The 15000-nt window shown below is 38.8% G+C and overlaps 1 non-coding gene and 2 pseudogenes across 1 annotated transcript in view; all 3 read right to left on the bottom strand.

Moving 5' to 3' along the window:
- The window catches only part of LOC124462076, a 1993-nt gene extending 1745 nt beyond the window's left edge, over nt 1-248 (bottom strand). Inside the window, exon 1 of the ribosomal RNA XR_006955364.1 lies at nt 1-248. This exon is cut by the window's left edge and continues 1745 nt beyond it. This is a non-coding gene — a ribosomal RNA (small subunit ribosomal RNA).
- Nucleotides 249-2941: 2693 nt separating this feature from the next.
- Nucleotides 2942-11223, bottom strand: LOC124462082 (annotated as a pseudogene).
- Nucleotides 11224-11527: 304 nt separating this feature from the next.
- LOC124462071 lies at nt 11528-11707 on the bottom strand (annotated as a pseudogene).
- Between the last annotated feature and the right edge of the window lie 3293 nt (nt 11708-15000).

Below are 15000 nucleotides of genomic sequence, written 5' to 3'. Positions count from 1 at the left end.
CCAATATAACGATCAATTGATCGCTTGGTTTTAGTCTAATAAAAGCACACGTCCCAGAAGGTCCGTGTTTTAATTGCATGTATTAGCTCTAGAATTACCACAGTTATCCAAGTAACTGTTAACGATCTAAGGAACCATAACTGATATAATGAGCCTTTTGCGGTTTCACTTTTAATTCGTGTGTACTTAGACATGCATGGCTTAATCTTTGAGACAAGCATATAACTACTGGCAGGATCAACCAGAATAATGTTATTTATTAAATGTGTTGTTAAAATAACGATAAGTTTTATGATTTTTAACAAACACATATTTTTAAATATTTAAAGATACTTGACAATATGATATATTTTTGAATAAAATAAATTAAAATACATATATTATTTGTGGTAACATTCTACGAATACGGCCATAATTTAATAGCGTTCATTTTCGTTTTTCATTAATTGAATATATTTAATAAATTTGTTCAAAATATCTTTATTTTTACACTTACAAAATATATAATCACATTTGCTTTAATTTTGCTCATTTCAAAAGAAAATAAACATTTGTATTTTGATATTAAATTTAAAATTTAACTTGAATTTGACATTAATGCGTGAAATTATATATCAAGTAAAACCATCATTCACATTAAGTGAGATGAGTGTTTTATAATTATAAGAAATTAATTCAATAATAATAATTTGATTTTAATAATGGAAAATTTTTGCTCTATATAAGTGACATATTATTTAAGTTGCAAACATAACAAGATTTATGATGCATACTTATTTACTCTTCTTATATAAAAGGTTAAAGATTATGAACAATTAAACTAAGAACTAATTTAATGCCCATAATCTTTACTCAAGTATTAACGATAAATCCAAATATAACCAGTGAATAAACTTCAGCAGAGAGAACGATCCTAAGATCGTTTCATCATACACCTTAGAATACCTTGGTAGGCTTTTTCATTATCTTTTGCATTTGACATATTAACGTTGAAGTAGAGCAGCCTTCAACATGACTGAACAACCACTGTTCATCATGAGTAGGTTTTGTGCCACATACTCTCGAAATCGACCATTTATGTTTGAAGGTACCACTCAACAATAAGTTTACATATGTATTTTTATAAATACCATCAAATTTCATTATAATAAATAAATAAATAGACATTGCCGATTATAAATGCATGAGACATATGTATTTAAGAATTTTACCAATATTACATATGACTGACCATGCTCGAAATGGACCATTTATATATGAAGGTACCACTCAACAATAAATTTTCATATGTATTTTTATAAATACCATTAAATTTCATTATAATAAATAAATAAATAGACATTGCCGATTATAAATGCATAAGACATATGTATTTAAGAATTTTACCAATATTACATATGACTGACCATGCTCGACATCACACCACCTAAGTAGGTTTTGTGCCACATACTCTCGAAATTGACCATTTATGTTTGAAGGTACCACTCAACAATAAATTTTCATATGTATTTTTATAAATACCATCAAATTTCATTATAATAAATAAATAAATAGACATTGCCGATTATAAATGCATAAGACATATGTATTTAAGAATTTTACCAATATTACATATGACTGACCATGCTCGACATCACACCACCTAAGTAGGTTTTGTGCCACATACTCTCGAAATTGACCATTTATGTTTGAAAGTACCACTCAATAATAAATTAACATTTTTTCCCCATACAATAAATGGGCGTTTTTAAGAAATCACCAAAGTATAAAACATTCGTATGTGATATGCATATTCCCATATGATATGGATGTTCCCATACGATAAATGGGCGATATTAATATTTTTAGTTTTTAGTAAAATTTTTTTCATATATGTGGTCGATATTAAATAAATCCCATACGTTATGATATATTTTCATATGATATGAAAAATTTTAAATGTTGAGTAAATTTTTTTTTTTTCATATATATGGGCGATATTAAATAAATCCCATACGTTATGATATATTTTCATATGATATGAAAAATTTTAAATGTTGAGTAAATTTTTTTTTTTTCATATAAATGGGCGAAATTAAATAAATCGCATACGTTATGATATATATTTTCATATGATATGAAAAATTTTAAATGTTAAGTAAATTTTTTTTTTTCATATAAATGGGCGATATTAAATAAATCCCATACGTTATGATATATTTTCATATGTTATGAAAATTTTAAATGTTGAGTAAATTTTTTGTTTTTTCATATAAATTATGAAGATGACAGTTGGCACCGCCGTTTTCATTTATTAAAGTTATATACATATAACATTTTTTTTCTTTTGACCTTTTAATAGGTACAGTAGGAATCTCTTTAAATATATATATTGCGTCACTAAATAAATGACGATTCATTTGGCTACATTATGACGATCACAGTTGGAACCGCCGTTTTCGTTCTTTTAAGTTATATACATATAACATTATTTTTCCACCTTTCAATATGGACAGTAGGAGTTTCTTTAAATATATTTATTGTGTCTCTGAATAAATGACAATTCATTTGGCAACATTATGAAGATGACAGTTTGCACCGCCGTTTTCATTTATTAAAGTTATATACATATAACATTTTTTTCTTTTGACCTTTTAATAGGTACAGTAGGAATCTCTTTAAATATATATATTGCGTCACTAAATAAATGACGATTCATTTGGCTACATTATGACGAACACAGTTTGAAACGCCGTATTCGTTCTTTTAACTTATATATATATATACCTTTTTTTTCACCCATTTAAACATGAAGAGTAGAAATCTCTTAAAGTACATTCATTGCGTCACTAAAGAAATGACGATACATTTGGCTACCTAAAAAAAAAGAGGATAGAAATGGACTTATTATGATATGAAATACTCTTCCATATAATAATGGTACATCAGCAATTTAAAAAAATCGAATCATCAAGCAAAGGATAAGCTTCAGTGGATCGCAGTATGGCAGCTGCTCAACCACTTACAACACCTTGCCTGTTACAAAAGTCGTTTACAATTGATTCTAGGCTTTGTCATTGTATTAAATAATGTTTTAATAAGTAACTAGCGCGGCATCAGGTGATCGAAGATCCTCCCAATTTACTATGTTACAAATAACATTGGCATCACATCCATTGTCGTTTATAAAATAAACTTTTAATGGTTTAGAAGCCATACAATGCAAATTGCCCCTTATTTATCATTGCAGTCCAGCACGGATACGACCTTAGAGGCGTTCAGGCATAATCCAACGGACGTAGCGTCATACCACTGTTCGCTCGAACAAGTATTGTGCCATTGGTCAGTACCTGCGGTTCCTCTCGTACTACGCAGGAATGCTGTCGCAACAACGTTTTGTCATTAGTAGGGTAAAACTAACCTGTCTCACGACGGTCTAAACCCAGCTCACGTTCCCTTGCATGGGTGAACAATCCAACGTTTGGTGAATTTTGCTTCACAATGATAGGAAGAGCCGACATCGAAGGATCAAAAAGCGACGTCGCTACGAACGCTTGGCCGCCACAAGCCAGTTATCCCTATGGTAACTTTTCTGACACCTCTTGTTAAAAACTCTTTAAACCAAAAGGATCGATAGGCCGAGCTTTTGCTGTCCCTGTGTGTACTGAACACCGAGATCAAGTCAGCATTTGCCCTTTTGCTCTATGTGTGGTTTCTGTCCGCACTGAGCTGGCCTTGGGACACCTCCGTTATTATTTGAGAGATGTACCGCCCCAGTCAAACTCCCTACCTGGCAATGTCCTTGAATTGGATCATACCTGAGTAATTGGAGTTATACCAAATATTTCAAATTAAAAATACATAAATGCACTCTCTCATTAAAGAATTTGTTTGCGATTATATAACAAACTCGTGATACTTCGATCAAGAAGCTTGCATCAAAACCCAATACCATAAGATATAATAAATATATCCGTATAATGGCTAGGAAATGATACACGTTCCATTTAATCAAGTAAGTAAGGAAACAATAAGAGTAGTGGTATTTCATTGGCGATATCAAACACAAGGAATAATATCTCCCACTTATTCTACTCCTCTTATGTCTCCTTACACTGCCAGATTAGAGTCAAGCTCAAAAGGGTCTTCTTTCCCCGCTAATTATTCCAAGCCCGTTCCCTTGGCTGTGGTTTCGCTAGATAGTAGATAGGGACATGAAGTCGAGTTTATGTAACGTGACGTGTACCCATTAATAGGGTTTACAACCACGGTACTCTAATATGCCACACTTGTGACATATAGTACAGCCGGTCAAAACAAAGCGTCAACCAACGCCCTTTGGAGATACTGCTATTGCAGCATCTCGTCAGTGCCTATTGAATGCCATGCTGTCGGACATGACACTCCCCCTGGGTAAGGAGCGAGGCCCATCTAAAACCTCTGCTGGTCTATGGGTACAGCACCCGGTTGTGTAACGCAACTCCACGCTGAGTCCAATGACTCTCCCCGCATTTGGGTATCAAACCACAGCCACTACGATCTCCCACAAGGGGGCCAACCACTAATTGGGCTAGCCTTGGGCCACTAGCCCATCCCGTAGTACCGAATCACAGCTTCGGTCGGCTGTTCGCAGTCGAAACTACTAGCCATATGTGTCCTCGACAACACGGAATGGATCGTCCGCGACTCCCCCCAACTAGGGTTCGTCTACCAGATTTGCAGCTTTGGCGGGCTGTTCGCAGTCAGAGACTACTAGCCATTTTAGTTCAACACGAACATGGAATGGATCATCCCCGACTCGCCCCTCATGGGGTTTGTCTACCAGATTTGCAGCTTTGGCGGGCTGTTCGCAGTCGAAACTACTAGCCATTTTAGTTCAACACGAGCATGGAATGGATCATCCCCGACTCGCCCCTCATGGGGTTTGTCTACCAGATTTGCAGCTTTGGCGGGCTGTTCGCAGTCGAAACTACTAGCCATTTCTGTTCAGCACGAACAGGGAATGGATCATCCCCGACTCGCCCCTCATGGGGTTCGTCTACCAGATTTGCAGCTTTGGCGGGCTGTTCGCAGTCGAAACTACTAGCCATTTTAGTTCAACACGAACATGGAATGGATCATCCTCAACTCCCCCCTCATGGGGTTCGTCTACCAGATTGCAGCTTTGGCGGGCTGTTCGCAGTCAGAGACTACTAGCCATTTTTGTTCAACACGAACATGGAATGGATCATCCTCAACTCCCCCTCATGGGGTTCGTCTACCAGATTGCAGCTTTGGCGGGCTGTTCGCAGTCAGAGACTACTAGCCATTTTTGTTCAACACGAACAGGGAGTGGATCATCCTCAACTCCCCCTCATGGGGTTCGTCTACCAGATTTGCAGCTTTGGCGGGCTGTTCGTAGTCGAAACTACTAGCCATTTTTGTTCACCTGAACAAGCAATGGATCATCCCCGAGTCACCCCGATGGGGGTTCATCTGCCAGATTAAAGCGCTCTGGTACGGCTTTGCAGTGTGTGTGAGCTACTGCTACCAGTTTTGGCCCGTCCGACCCGGCACTGGTTGATCCTGTGTCATTCGTCGCCGCCTTTTAAATGCCGCTCGCGCAAACAATTCCAACATCTGGAGCTGCTCCGGTGTGTCCAGGACCCGGAAAAGTCCCAACGGGTATCCTCCCTTCTAACACCAAGTCCATCGAGGTCTCGCAAATCTGTGTAGAGTGGGCAAGCCACTAGCACGTGCTGCCAGTCTTCGCAAAGCGCACCACATTGACATGTGGGCGTCCTACTCAGACTTCTCTCATACAGGAATGCATTCAGCGATCCATGGCCAGTCAGCAAGAATCCAGCGTGAAGTCCAAAACCAAAGTTCTTCCGGCTGAAGACGAAGCATGCGTCCGAGATAAACTCATGAGTCGGTCGACCGTGCTCATCGTCATCCCACCTGCGTTGCCACTCGCAGCACATACGTTCATCCAGCATCGCCTTCATTTGTTTCCGATCCAGATTTGCCACATCCAGACCGAACAGCCAATCGCCTTCCTCCAACGGGTGGGAATGCTTCACCTTGTACCTAATCGCCAGTTGCCTGGCAACCAAGTCCAAGGGGGGGGGCTCCAGCAAGCACCTGCAGTGCCACAGTGGACACTGTACGGCATACCGGCAGGCATCCCAAGAGCATGACTCTCTGGCAAGAGCAGAGGTGCCTCCTGGCGACCATCGTACTCTTAACCGCGGAATACCACACTGAGGCACCAAATAGCGCATAAGGCACCATGAGTCCAGCATACACAGTGCGTCTGGATCGGGGACTGAGATCCCAGTAGTAGATAGGGACATGAAGTCTTATTTGTTTTACGTGGCGTGTACCCATTAATAGGGTTAACTACCACGGCACTCGAATAAGCCACAATTGTGACAAATAGTACACGTGACGATACAATGCGTCGCCAAACGCCCATTTGAGAACTGCTTTTGCAGTTTCTCTCCAGTGCCAGTTGAATGCCATGTTGGCGGACATGACATTCCCTCTTGGGAGAGGCGAGGCCGACCTAAAACCTCTGCTGGTCTTTGGGTGCAGCACCCGGTTGTTTGCAACTCCACATTTGAGTTAAACTCATCCCCGCATTTGGGTATAAACCACAGCCACTACGATCTCCCACAAGGGGTCCAACCACAAAGGGCTAGTGGGCAAACTAGCCCATCCCGTAGTACCGAATCACAGTTCCGGTCGGCTGTTCGCAGTCGAAACTACTAACCATTTTCGTCACCGCCAAACAGGAAATGGGTAAACCTCGCCGCTCGAATCGGCTACTGCTGAAAAAATTCCAACAGCACCCAGGAAGCACCACTTGGAGGTTTCGAGTCGACTTGACCTGAATCACGACTTATGAATTACGGTACATCCAGGCCCCTTCTGCGATCATCAGGCCCAAGCTTCCCAGTAGTAGTAGATAGGGACATGAAGTCGAGTTTATTTAACGTGACGTGTACCCATTAATAGGGTTTACAACCACGGTACTCTAATATGCCACGCTTGTGACATATAGTACAGCGGGTCAAAACAATGCGTCAACCAACGCCCTTCGGAGATACTGCTATTGCCGCTCGCGCAAACAATTCCAACATCTGGAGCTGCTCCGGTGTGTCCAGGACCCGGGAAAAGTCCCAACGGGTATCCTCCCTTCTAACACCAAGTCCATTGAGGTCTCGCAAATCTGTGTAGAGTGGGCAAGCCACTAGCACGTGCTGCCAGTCTTCGCAAAGCGCACCACATTGACATGTGGGCGTCCTACTCAGACTTCTCTCATACAGGAATGCATTCAGCGATCCATGGCCAGTCAGCAAGAATCCAGCGTGAAGTCCAAAACCAAAGTTCTTCCGGCTGAAGACGAAGCATGCGTCCGAGATAAACTCATGAGTCGGTCGACCGTGCTCATCGTCATCCCACCTGCGTTGCCACTCGCAGCACATACGTTCATCCAGCATCGCCTTCATCTGCTTCCGATCCAGATTTGCCACATCCAGACCGAACAGCCAATCGCCTTCCTCCAACGGGTGGGAATGCTTCACCTTGTACCTAATCGCCAGTTGCCTGGCAACCAAGTCCAAGGGGGGGCTCCAGCAAGCACCTGCAGTGCCACAGTGGACACTGTACGGCATACCGGCAGGCATCCCAAGAGCATGACTCTCTGGCAAGAGCAGAGGTGCCTCCTGGCGACCATCGTACTCTTAACCGCGGAATACCACACTGAGGCACCAAATAGCGCATAAGGCACCATGAGTCCAGCATACACAGTGCGTCTGGATCGGGGACTGAGATCCCAGTAGTAGATAGGGACATGAAGTCTTATTTGTTTTACGTGGCGTGTACCCATTAATAGGGTTTAACTACCACGGCACTCGAATAAGCCACAATTGTGACAAATAGTACACGTGACGATACAATGCGTCGCCAAACGCCCATTTGAGAACTGCTTTTGCAGTTTCTCTCCAGTGCCAGTTGAATGCCATGTTGGGCGGACATGACATTCCCTCTTGGGAGAGGCGAGGCCGACCTAAAACCTCTGCTGGTCTTTGGGTGCAGCACCCGGTTGTTTGCAACTCCACATTTGAGTTAAACTCATCCCCGCATTTGGGTATAAACCACAGCCACTACGATCTCCCACAAGGGGTCCAACCACAAAGGGCTAGTGTGCAAACTAGCCCATCCCGTAGTACCGAATCACAGTTCCGGTCGGCTGTTCGCAGTCGAAACTACTAACCATTTTCGTCACCGCCAAACAGGAAATGGGTAAACCTCGCCGCTCGAATCGGCTACTGCTGAAAAAAAAAAATTTCCAACAGCACCCAGGAAGCACCACTTGGAGGTTTCGGAGGACTTGACCTGAATCACGACTTATGAATTACGGTACATCCAGGCCCCTTCTGCGATCATCAGGCCCAAGCTTCCCAGTAGATAGGGACAGTAGGAATCTCGTTAATCCATTCATGCGCGTCACTAATTAGATGACGAGGCATTTGGCTATTTTTTTTTTTTTTTTTTTTGATCGCCGAGGAAGGAAATCTTCTAAAGATACGAGCAACCAATCTCGTATGCACGATTCGCTGCATCATTGGGACAATGAAGTCCCACAGCGCCTACGTACTAAAACCACCTCCTTAAGAGAGTCATAGTTACTCCCGCCGTTGACCCGCGCTTACTTGAATTTCTTCACTTTGACATTCAGAGCACTGGGCAGAAATCACATTGTGTCAAGACCCGCTAGGGCCATCACAATGCTTTGTTTTAATTAGACAGTCGGATTCCCCAAGTCCGTGCCAGTTCTGAATTGATTGTTAATTGATAATCGTTATAATTTAAAAGAACTAATAAAAAATTAGTATTCTTAAAAATTTTAGCAAGAAAGTTCCACAATTGGCTACGTAACTAACTATCCGGGGAACAAATAACTATCATAAATGATAGAAACTCTATTTACCCAGAACGAGCACATAAACCATGTTATTGTTTCCCAATCAAGCCCGACTATCTCAATCTTCAGAGCCAATCCTTATCCCGAAGTTACGGATCTAATTTGCCGACTTCCCTTACCTACATTATTCTATCGACTAGAGACTCTTCACCTTGGAGACCAGCTGCGGATATTGGTGCGGCCTGTTGAGAAGTTTGCGTATCCCCAACATAAATTTTCAAGGTCCGAGGAGAAAATATCGACACAACAGTATATGTCATGCTCTTCTAGCCCATCTACCATATCTCTCTGCGAAAGACTTCCATGGTAGTACTGCTATAAAACAGAAAAGAAAACTCTTCCGATACCTCTCAACGGCTTCTTTATGGTCGTTCCTGTTGCCAGGATGAGCACGAGGCCCATATTTAATAACAAACGGATACTCAACAGGTTACGGAATTGGAACCGTATTCCCTTTCGTTCAAAATTATTCAAGTGTTTTATTATTTATTATTTCATTTGACATTTTTAAAACTTGAAAATTTTCGGCTTTCGCCTTGAACTTAGGACCGACTAACTCGTGATCAACCACTGTTCACACGAAACCCTTCTCCACTTCAGTCCTCCAAGGTCTCATTCGATTATTTGCTACTACCACCAAGATCTGTACCAATGGCGGCTCCATGCAGGCTTACGCCAAACACTTCTAAGCACACCAAGTTTCAAAATTTATATTATAAATAATATAAATCATCTACTTTAGCGGTAATGTATAGGTATACAACTTAAGCGCCATCCATTTTAAGGGCTTGTTGCTTCGGCAGGTGAGTTGTTACACACTCCTTAGCGGATTTCGACTTCCATGATCACCGTCCTGCTGTTTTAAGCAACCAACGCCTTTCATGGTTTCTGTATGAGTTGTTAATTTGGGCACCGTAACATTACGTTTGGTTCATCCCACAACGCCAGTTCTGCTTACCAAAAGTGGCCCACTGGGCACAATATATCATAACCTTAAACTTCATATCAAGAAAGTTAAGGTTCTTACCCATTGAAAGATCGTTTCGACCCTAAGGCCTCTAATCATTCGCTTTACCAGATAATATTATTTTATATAACATTTAAATGCACCAGCTATCCTGAGGGAAACTTCGGAAGGAACCAGCTACTAGATGGTTCGATTGGTCTTTCGCCCCTATACTCAATTCTGACAATCGATTTGCACGTCAGAACTGTTTCGGTCTTCCATCAGGGTTTCCCCTGACTTCAACCTGATCAAGTATAGTTCACCATATTTCGGGTCACAGCATATATGCTCAAGGTACGTTCCAGTTAGAGGTATAAATAATATAAATATTATTATACATAACTATATAGAACGCCCCGGGATTGTGTTAATTATCTATAAATAGTTAAAAAACTAATCCCATTATTAGTCAAGTTAATTATGCTATTAGGTTTATATCCCAATAACTTGCACATATGTTAGACTCCTTGGTCCGTGTTTCAAGACGGGTCCCGAAGGTATCCTGAATCTTTCGCATTGTTAATCATACAAGTGCATATAATAAACACAGAAAATCAATGATAATCATGCTATTATATAATTCCGAAAAATTAACGCACTGTATTCATATAAATCTATCAACACTTTATCAAATTAATGACATTTATTCTATGTTAAAATGCAAGCAAAATAATTTAAATAAACTATAAGTCATATTTTATGATAAATTTGGTTTATGTTAATAGATTACAATGTCCTTATATGGAAAAAATGCACACTATTATTATAATATTAGTAAAATATTAAAACTCTAATGATGAATTTTCCATAATGGATATTCAGGTTCATCGGGCTTAACCTCTAAGCAGTTTCACGTACTATTTAACTCTCTATTCAGAGTTCTTTTCAACTTTCCCTCACGGTACTTGTTTACTATCGGTCTCATGGTTACATTTAGTTTTAGATGGAGTTTACCACCCACTTAGTGCTGCACTATCAAGCAACACGACTCTTTGGAAACACCATCTAGTAATCATTAACGTTATACGGGCCTGGCACCCTCTATGGGTAAATGGCCTCATTTAAGAAGGACTTAAATCATTAATTTCTCGTACTAGAATATTGATGCTCCATACACTGCATCTCACATTTGCCATAAAGACAAAGTGACTTAGTGCTGAACTATTTTCTTTTCGCTCGCCGTACTAAGAAAATCCTTGTTAGTTTCTTTTCCTCCCCTAATTAATATGCTTAAATTCAGGGGGTAGTCCCATATGAGTTGAGGTTGTATATACACACAAATATATTATTTATTATATTAAAACCATTGTTAATTTTTACTTTAAGTGAAGAATAATATTATGACACAATTATTTTTTCATTTCATATCATTAATAAGAGGCAATTCTAGATTAGAATTTAATATTTTTTATGCTAGACATTCCTCAGTATCATTTGATTTGAAAAAGAAAATTATACATCTTCGTTTTTCTAATATTATGAATATTATGAATATACATATATATCCAATAATATACCATATGCTTTAATATTTCGTAAAATATTAAAACAACTTATTTAGCATAGTCTTACAACCCTCAACCATATGTAGTCCAAGCAGCACTCTAAAATTCATTAAAGTACCATAACAGCATGGACTGCGATATGCGTTCAAAATGTCGATGTTCATGTGTCCTGCAGTTCACACGATGACGCACAGTTTGCTGCGTTCTTCATCGACCCATGAGCCGAGTGAGCCACCGTTTAGAGTGATTATTAAATTGTTTGTTTATTTCATTACGTCAATAATATTTTTATTGAAAGAAATTAAAAATACACCATTTTACTGGCATATATCAATTCCTTCAATAAAAGCTTAACCCAAACGAATGCTGCGAAATGTCTTAGTTAACATAAGTGATTGAATACTGGACTTGACAAAATTTAAAAACTTGAAATTTAAAGTAAACTATCAATTTATGTAAAACGTTAACCTAAAATGCAGGTTGCTTTAACCAATGTATGCCCAAACCAACAATGGCCAATACATTACGCAACGCCTGTATATTATGGTACATATACACGCAGATAAATAAAGATATACAAAAATCATTTTCAATCTCCGATCGGAATACATAATTCAAGAAGAGTTAATATATTTTTTTTCTACCGTCAATTGTTATATATTTATACTCATTTTACTTTATTTAAATTTAATTTAATTTAATTTAATTTTTCAAATCAAATATTGTTTTAAATCGACTTCCCCTGATCAGATTTAATAATAATAATAATCAATTTCATTTTCATTTTATGCTCTCATCTTCAATTTCATTTTTCATTTTATATATCTTTATATTAATTTGGTATTTATTTATTTTAATAACGGTTGGAAAATACAATAATGATCCTTCCGCAGGTTCACCTACGGAAACCTTGTTACGACTTTTACTTCCTCTAAATAATCAAGTTCGGTCAACTTTTGCGAAACAACCGTAACATGCAAGGCGTCACAGTGATCACGTCCGGAGACCTCACTAAATAATTCAATCGGTAGTAGCGACGGGCGGTGTGCACAAGGGGCAGGGACGTAATCAATGGGAGTTAATGACTCACACTTACTAGGAATTCCAAGTTCATGTGAACAGTTTCAGTTCACAATCCCAAGCATGAAAGTGGTTCAGCGGTTTACCCGGACCTCTCGGTCTAGGAAATACACGTTGATACTTTCATTGTAGCGCGCGTGCAGCCCAGGACATCTAAGGGCATCACAGACCTGTTATTGCTCAATCTCATTATTGCTAGACGCAATTTGTCCATTTAAGAAGCTAGTGTCCTTATAATGGGACAAACCAACAGGTACGGCTCCACTTATATAAACACATTCAAACACAATAAACATTTTACTGCTACCATGAATGAAGGCAATATAAGCTTCAACACCATAATCCTGAAGATATCTATTTAATATATTTGAGTCTCGTTCGTTATCGGAATTAACCAGACAAATCACTCCACGAACTAAGAACGGCCATGCACCACCACCCATAGATTCGAGAAAGAGCTATCAATCTGTCTTACACACTTATGTTCGGACCTGGTAAGTTTTCCCGTGTTGAGTCAAATTAAGCCGCAGGCTCCACTCCTGGTGGTGCCCTTCCGTCAATTCCTTTAAGTTTCAGCTTTGCAACCATACTTCCCCGGAGCCCAAAAGCTTTGGTTTCCCGGGAAGCGACTGAGAGAGCCATAAAAGTAGCTACACCCAATTGCTAGCTGGCATCGTTATGGTTAGAACTAGGGCGGTATCTGATCGCCTTCGAACCTCTAACTTTCATTCTTGATTAATGAAAACATCTTTGGCAAATGCTTTCGCTTAAGTTAGTCTTACGACGGTCCAAGAATTTCACCTCTCGCGTCGTAATACTAATGCCCGCAAACTGCTTCTATAATCATTACCTCTTGATCTGAAAACCAATGAAAGCAGAACAGAGGTCTTATTTCATTATCCCATGCACAGAATATTCAGGCATTTGAAGCCTGCTTTAAGCACTCTAATTTGTTCAAAGTAATTGTACCGGCCCACAAAAACACTCGATTAAGAGCACTAATGTAGGTTTTTAAATAGGAGGAATATATAAAAAAGTACAAGTACTTAATTACATATAAGAACTCCACCGATAATACGCTTACATACATAAAGTATAGTACTAACTACAAATGTATGTTGTACTACCCGTATGAAGCACAAGTTCAACTACGAACGTTTTAACCGCAACAACTTTAATATACGCTATTGGAGCTGGAATTACCGCGGCTGCTGCACCAGACTTGCCCTGCAATTGGTCCTTGTTAAAGGATTTAAAGTGTACTCATTCCAATAACAGGGCCTTCGATATGAGTCCTGTATTGTTTTTTTTTCGTCACTACCTCCCGAGCTGGGAGTGGGTAATTTATGCGCCTGCTGCCTTTCTTAGATGTGGTAGCCGTTTCTCAGCTCCCTCTCCGGAATCGAACCCTGATTCCCCGTTACCCGTTGCAACCATGGTAGTCCTAGATACTACCATCAAAAGTTGATAGGGCAGACATTTGAAAGATCTGTCGTCGGTACAAGACCATACGATCTGCATGTTATCTAGAGTTCAACCAATATAACGATCAATTGATCGCTTGGTTTTAGTCTAATAAAAGCACACGTCCCAGAAGTCCGTGTTTTAATTGCATGTATTAGCTCTAGAATTACCACAGTTATCCAAGTAACTGTTAACGATCTAAGGAACCATAACTGATATAATGAGCCTTTTGCGGTTTCACTTTTAATTCGTGTGTACTTAGACATGCATGGCTTAATCTTTGAGACAAGCATATAACTACTGGCAGATCAACCAGAATAATGCTATTTATTAAATGTGTTGTTAAATAACGATAAGTTTTATGATTTTTAACAAACACATATTTTTAAATATTTAAAGATACTTGACAATATGATATATTTTTGAATAAAATAAATTAAAATACATATATTATTTGTGGTAACATTCTACGAATACGGCCATAATTTAATAGCGTTCATTTCGTTTTTCATTAATTGAATATATTTAATAAATTTGTTCAAAAATATCTTTATTTTTACACTTACAAAATATATAATCACATTTGCTTTAATTTTGCTCATTTCAAAAGAAAAAAACATTGTATTTTGATATTAAATTTAAATTTAACTTGAATTTGACATTAAATGCGTGAAATTATATATCAAGTAAAACCATCATTCACATTAAGTGAGATGAGTGTTTATAATTATAAGAAATTAATTCAATAATAATAATTTGATTTTAATAATGGAAAAATTTTGCTCTATATAAGTGACATATTATTTAAGTTGCAAACATAACAAGATTTATGATGCATACTTATTTACTCTTCTTATATAAAGGTTAAAGATTATGAACAATTAAACTAAGAACTAATTTATGCCATAATCTTTACTCAAGTATTAACGATAAATCCAAATATAACCAGTGAATAAACTTCAGCAGAGAGAACGATCCTAAGATCGTTTCATCAT

This window comes from Drosophila willistoni, unplaced genomic scaffold, assembly GCF_018902025.1.
Source record: "Drosophila willistoni isolate 14030-0811.24 unplaced genomic scaffold, UCI_dwil_1.1 Seg872, whole genome shotgun sequence".
NCBI classification, from domain to species: Eukaryota; Metazoa; Arthropoda; class Insecta; order Diptera; family Drosophilidae; genus Drosophila; species Drosophila willistoni.
Note: the sequence above shows the minus strand (reverse complement) of the source record. Positions and strands in the feature narration are given on the sequence as shown.